Consider the following 7,256-nt stretch of genomic DNA (forward strand, 5'->3'; position numbering starts at 1 on the left):
AACTGTAGTTAATTGTTTAGACTTTATCATTATAGGGTAAACAGGGCTGTTTAGTCCTTAAGTTTTTCTGGTTTCCAAGGAATAGAATAGTATATCTTTGACTTCAACATACATTATAAACTATTAATCTTATTATACACTGACCACCATGCCAGGAAATGGAAGAAATCTAAAGTTTAAAAACAGCATGATCTCTCCCCGCATGCAGCTTTATAATTCAGTGGAGGAATCCAACCTTTCCAGGACTAGCAGCAGTAGAAAATAATTTGTGTTGAGTGCATAAAAGAGGTGCAAAGTGCAGGCCAATAAATGGATCGAGGCAGAAGACAGGCTAGAAACAGAGGATGACTGAAGAAGAGATGGGTTAGATTAGCTCTGTGGAAGACATCTGCTAGGAGAACTGAGCTCCTGGGAGAGCCCAAGGATTAATTCTAGGAGGGAAATTATCACCCTGAGCCAGGAGCAGTAATAGGGGATAAAATAGGAGGCAGCTAGGTGGTGTAGGAGATAGAGTACTGGCCTGGAGTCAGTAAGTCCTGAGTTCAAATCTACTCTCAGACATTTGCTAGTTGTGTGGCTCTGGGCAAGTCAATAATCGATCTTAGCTTCAGTTTCCTTATCGGTAAAGTGAGGACAATGGTAACACCTACCTCACAGGGTTGTTGTAAGCATCAAATGAGATAGAATTTGTAAAATGCTTTGTAAACCATAAAGCACTATATAAATTCTAGCCCTCATTCTTCTTGTTATTCCTAGTCCCCCTCCCCCTCATTTTTCTCCTCCCCATCCTAGTCCCCCCTCCCCCTCTCCCTTCCCCCTTCTTCCTCTTCCTCCTCTTTCCTCTTCTTCTTCTTCTTCTTCTTCTTCTTCTTCTTCTTCTTCTTCTTCTTCTTCTTCTTCTTCTTCATCATTATTATTAGTGGTAGTAACAGCCACAGCAGCAGCAAAATGACCTTTTGGCTATGTCCAGAGAAGCCCAGTGGAAATTCAGAAGTGTAGAAATAGGGCTACAAAGAACAGAACACATGTCCCAAGAAGCCATGACTTCCACTGACTTCAGAGGTATCTAGAATTAAGGGATCTCCAAGTAGGACTTTTTTCTGAGCTGACATAGCTGAGCCCGTAAAGTGTTGCTGTTGAGAATTCACTGCGAAGCTTTGAAAAGTAGGGGGAGGGAATGTCTCAATGAGGGGTTGGGGGGAGTACAAGAAGGCTTGGCACATTTTCAAGGCTGTGGACACAAGGAATCAGATATGGAAAGAGCACTGGACGCATTGCTTAGCACAATACCTATTCTTAGCATATAGTAGGTGCTCAATAAATGCTTGTTGACTTGGACTAGGAATCAGGGAAACAGTTCTAGACCAATTTCCTCACCTGTAAAATAAGAGAGTCAGACTAAATGGACCCCAAGGAATCTTCCAGTTCTAGGGTTCTATCATTCTATGTTGTTGCCCAAGGAAGTCTGTCCCACAAACCTAAACAATATGAGGGATTCTCAGGTTACAAACTAAGGGTATATCTCTACCTGAGGCAAGCGACAGGTAAAATCTCAGGGTCCTCAATTAGTTCTTTCCAGGTGTGGAGGTTTCCTGGTACTCTTGGTCTTCACTGCACTTTCCAGTTTGAAGGGTCCTTCTCTAAGCACTGACCTTTGGTGTCGCTATGCTTCATGTTTAGTTTCTCTTATTCGGTATTCTGCTCCTCTGCTCTAATCCCAATACAGGTCAGGTCAGGCTACAAGAATTATTAAGCTTTTTCTATATGCTAGGCACTGTGCTAAGCACTGGGAATACAAGAACAAGCAGAAAGAAAGGCAGTCCCTGTCCTCAAGGAGCTTACATTCTAATAGAAGAAGAAAACACATAAAAGGGAGCTGAAAATCAAGAAGAAGAGAGGCTAGATGAAAATGCTTGGCTCAGGGTATTGTAGAGGAGGAACCAGACAATCAGAGGCAGAGGCTGCAGGACCAAGAGGCTTCCTTTTCCAGTGTGTGACATCTGGTTTCCAGAGCATTGTAGAAACAGATGAGTGAGAGTTTGAGCCCAAAGAGCCCAAACCCTCTGCTGAGTTCCCTTTTTCAGCCCTTCTAGGCAGCGGTGGGATTCAGATAAATTAACAATTGGTTCCCCACAGAACCGAGCCTAGGTGCCACTGCCACTGACCTGGAGAGAGCAGGCCCCGCCCCTGCTAACAACCAGTGCTCGGAACTCAACCTAAAATTATTTACCGGTTCTCCTGAACCTGTCCAAATGGGCTGAATCCCACACTGCTTCTAGGTGTCTGAAGAAATATGGTGTTTTCCTTTCTTGCCCCAGGTTTAGTTGAGTTTCAGGTCACACTTGTAGTCCTGGCAGCCACCTGACCTTGGAGAAGTGTTCCTGGGCTCAATTTGAAATCCTGGGTTATGCTTAACCCAGTCATTTATCTGAGCTGCCATCTTGAACTGACCATTCAGTATGCTTTTCCCTTCTAATTCTTCTACCAACTTCTCTCTGCCCTTCTCCTTTCCTCCCTACACACACACACACACACACACACACACACACACACCCATGGACGCACACATTTTCCATTCTGGACCAGCATATCCTGTGATTTCCCCAATTCCACACTGAAGCAACTTCTTCAATATTTTGATGGATCTGTGATATAAGCAATGTAGAAATGGACACTATAATTAGGGGTGAAGATTTCTATTATCCAAGCCTTTTTATTCTATTGTCCCTGTCCCTTATCCCTCCTTCACAGGCAGGCCATCTAGCTTCCTAGGTGTTTTCTTTTAAATATTTTGACATTGGAACTTGAAGACTGTTCACTGGTTATCACTCACTATCATGGCATGACTGACAACACCCCTCTGTGTTATACACCTTGCTGATGACAACTTTTAGACCACATCTGTTCAATTCTTCACTGTTTTCATATAATCTATTTTCACTTGCCATGAACGTCTCCATTTCCCCTGTACGTGGCCCACAATTTTAATTCTTCAGAGCCTATGTATGGCTCAAAGTCCAACATCATTCCTGGAAGAAGGCTCCTTTTTTTCCAGGATAAAAGCTTGAGTTATTAAAGACAGCACATAGTTTTCAAAAAGCAACCCAGATTGCTCTAACTGAGCTCATTTTTAAATGGGCCCATTTCATTTTCAATCTGCAGTGTCAATTCAAGATATTTATATTGATGGACCAGATTTATGGGCTTTCCATTGAACTATACATCACAGATTGCACAATTACCATTATTCATCTGTGTGTGTGTGTGTGTGTGTGTGTGTGTTTTCTTGTGGTGATTCTTTGAATGGTTATGGACCTAATTAAGGTGTGTCTGCAATGTTCCAGGATTTGAAGTCTTTATGCAATAAGCAAAAAGTTATCTATCCACAAATGGGAGTTTCTGAGCAACCTCAGTATCATGCAGATACTCCTTCTTCCATTTGAACTTTGAACTGGACCTCATCTATGACACTGAAAAAACATCCATTGGCCAGCATAGCCTGTCCTTTTAAATCTCACATGATATTAATAGTCAGATAACCACTGAGCAAAGTAATCTCTGTTGCATCTTGTAAGGAATCTTATATGATTTCAACATACACATGAGTCAACTTGTTGGAGAGAAAAAAGCCTTTTAGGGGGCATTTTGCTCTCCTCAATCAAATGCTTTTTTATGATCAGCAAACAAGAAGCAAAGTAAGATCTATACTTTCTCTATACTTTTTAGTCAATCATGTTACTGTCAAGATGTGATCTTCTTTTTAATATTGTTTGTGAAAGCCTGCCTCAGAAGGGATTCTCATACTTTTAGTAAGGATGTCCTAGATTCTTGTCTTGATTATTTTTATGAAGTTTTTATAGAAGTATAAAACTGAGCATATAGACTAGTACCTATTAATAATTTCAATTGTTTTTGTGAATACTCATATTTGCAATATATACATATATGGATAGATAACAAACACAATTCTAACAAAAATAAATAGAATAAATTAATAAACACAGATAATAAATGATATTCATGATTTATTTCAGCATTTCATAACCTCCTCTGTTTCAGATATCTTGAGAAATCTTCTCTCAATGGCCTCAAAACCATATTGCTTATAGGATGTATGTATTTGTGTATTTCTAAGATGTTCTGTCCATCTTTGTTTTCTATAAGGGCAATTTTAGTTCCTCACGAAGTATATCAGAGGCTATGATATTACAGTCCAAATGTGATGGTGCTATTCATGGATAAAATCTTTGTTATAGAAGTCTTGAAAGAGCTTTTCCATTTTTTATTCATAAAGCCACTATTTCTCATGATCTTCTAGAATCCTCCTGGATAAGATTTTATAAATGAGCTTTATAATCTAAACTAATGTCTTCTTTGAATTTCTTATCTCCCACATGACAAGAAAATATACTAGTTAAGGCAACTTCTAAGCTTTTATTTCCATCAATCAATCAATTAAAAAATCCATTTAGCATGTATTATGTGCCAATTTCCTGTCCTAGATGCTGAAGATCAGTTAATTTTTTTTCAGAAATAGTGATAGTCTGTGTGTATATCTATTCTTTATCTATTCCACCTGCTTTTTAAAAAATCAACAACTTGTTTAGATAGATCAATTTGGAATTCACTCAATTGGGTAACATCTTCTAATTGTTACTATGTCATTTAATTTGGTGTTAATTTTTATCTTTGTCCTAGCAAATCAATGGTTTGAATGTTCACAGAGTTTTGAATCAGTAATTTCTTGATTTTTAGAATATAAAAATTTCTTTTTGTATGTGATATTATTCAATTATTTCAGGACTCCTATCTCTCTTCTTGAAGAAAGTATTCAAGTTTGATAGGTGTGAGACTTCTGTAAAATCTACAAGCCTTTGGCCGCTTTCATTACTTATTCCTGAAACATGTTTTCCAATTATTTTTTCCCACTGTCAACCCATATGCTCACATTTGTATTGAAGTGAGAGTGTGAAAATACATATAGTTCTTTAAATTGGAAAGTCTTGTTGATCTCTTCAAATAATATTGCTAGCTCCTCATTCTCTGCAACACATGCTCATATATAGGCTGCAATTAACTTCATAGGGGCCTTTTTGCAAATGCTTATCATGAGCACTACAATATGAGATGACGAAGTGCCCCATAAAATAATGTTTTCTTCTATTTTTGGACAGAAGAGAAAATTAACTTTTAAAACTCCTTATTTTACCTTTCTAAAAAGAACTTGTGAAGCACCCTTTTATTAAGCTGCAATTTCCATTTTTCTACTTACTTTAAGCCCATAGTTTCACTAAAGAGACCTTTCACCTGGTCACTTCTTCATAACTCCCCGGTAACCCTGACATTATCAGATTATCTGACCCAGCTTGCAATCCCACGTACAATCCCTACATATTTAAAGGTGATCACTATGTTACTTCTTCTTGGGTTGATTGATACCTCAGCTTCTCCATGGTTAATGTGTCAATGACGGTCATTATCTGGGCCCAAGAAATCCTATTGTTTCCTTCCCTTGCAAATTTCCAATCACTTTAGATCTCACTTTGGTTATACTTCAACATCTCCATGATCTCATCGAAATGGCTACTCCATTCACCAGTGTTATTCACCATGTCTTCTCATTTTGTATCATTCATATCCATGTCTTTTATTACATCTTGTACAAATAATCAAACCCATGTGTTAGATGCCTCCCTCTTAAAAAATATGTCATGTAAACCAGTAAAACACTGCCCATCTTACATCTCTTTCATGAACTCATCTCCTTCTCAAGGCACAAATGTTTTTGATGTCTTGTACACCAGATGATTAATAGTAAAAGATTCATCTCTAGTGCCATTTTGTCACCTGCCACTTTGATTCCTCTGGGAGTCTGATGTTTCATGATTCGAATGTGTATAAATAACATCACTGAGAAACCATTGATGGATTTCTGATTTCCCAGTGGAAAAATGGTCAAAGGATGTGAGCAAAACATTTCAAAAGAGAAATCAGAAAATATTAACAAATGTCTGAAAAACTGTCCAAAATCACTGAGAAAGAGAGACATGAAAATTAAAACAATTCTGAAGTATAACTCCACATCACCAAAGGTAATTAAGATGTGAACAAATTAAATGTTGGAGAGTCTATGGGAAGACAAGCACATTAATCCCTGATAATGGATATGTGAATTGTTCCAACTGTACTAGAAAACAATTGGGAATCACAAAAGAAAGATTACTAAATTTTCAGATAGTTGGATCCATAAACCACACTACCGGGTTTGTACCACCAAGTGCTTAATGATAGAATCAAAAATAATAAAGATAAGCAACAGCTATATAGCACCTGAAGTTTGCAAAGTGCTTAAACTACCCTATTTCATTTGATCCTCATGATAGCCCTGTGAAGTAGGATTATGGGTATTTTTACTCCTGTTTTACAGAGGAAAAATTGATGATCAAGAGGTTAAGTGATATCCCCATGCACAATGCTATTGAATGCTAGCAGGATACAATTTACGTTTTCCTGGTGCCAAATCTAGCACCTATTCGCAATGCTGTGCTGCTACCTTTCCAAGAGATCCATATGTCGAAACAATTCACAGTAGCATTTTATGAAAATAAAAGTGAAAATAAGATAAAATATTTTCCCAAAGATTTTGAGGTGGCTGAACAAACTGTTTACATACTATGTTTGTATATATATGCGTATATTTATATGTGTGTGTATCTAGTACATATGTGTATATGTATGTGTATGTATATATTTATACATTATATATTAGTCTCAAAGGTCTGTGTGTAATTTTAAATGATTAAAAAGCTATGGCAAATCTCAACAACATTCTAAAAAGCAGAGATATCACCTTGCCAACAAAGGCTCACATAGTCAAAGCTATGGTTTTTCCAGTAGCTCCATATGGCTGAGAGCATTGGACTATAAAAAAAGCCAAGTGCTACAGAATCAATGCTTTTGAATTGTGGTGCTAAAGAAGACTTCTGAGTCCCTTGGACAACAAGGAGATCAAATCAGTCAATACTTAATTCAGACTATTCACTGAAAGGTGAAATACTGAAACTGAAGCTTACTTAAATAGTTTGGCCACTTAATGAGAAGATAGGACTCATTGGAAAAGACACTGATGGGAAAAATGAAGGCAAAAGAAAAAGAAGATGGCAGAAGATGAGATGGATAGAAAACATTATGGAAGCAATGAATATGAACTGAACTTGGACAGACTTTAGGACACAGTGGAGGACGGAAGGTCCACA

Source organism: Trichosurus vulpecula, chromosome 4, assembly GCF_011100635.1.
Source record: "Trichosurus vulpecula isolate mTriVul1 chromosome 4, mTriVul1.pri, whole genome shotgun sequence".
Taxonomy (NCBI): domain Eukaryota; kingdom Metazoa; phylum Chordata; class Mammalia; order Diprotodontia; family Phalangeridae; genus Trichosurus; species Trichosurus vulpecula.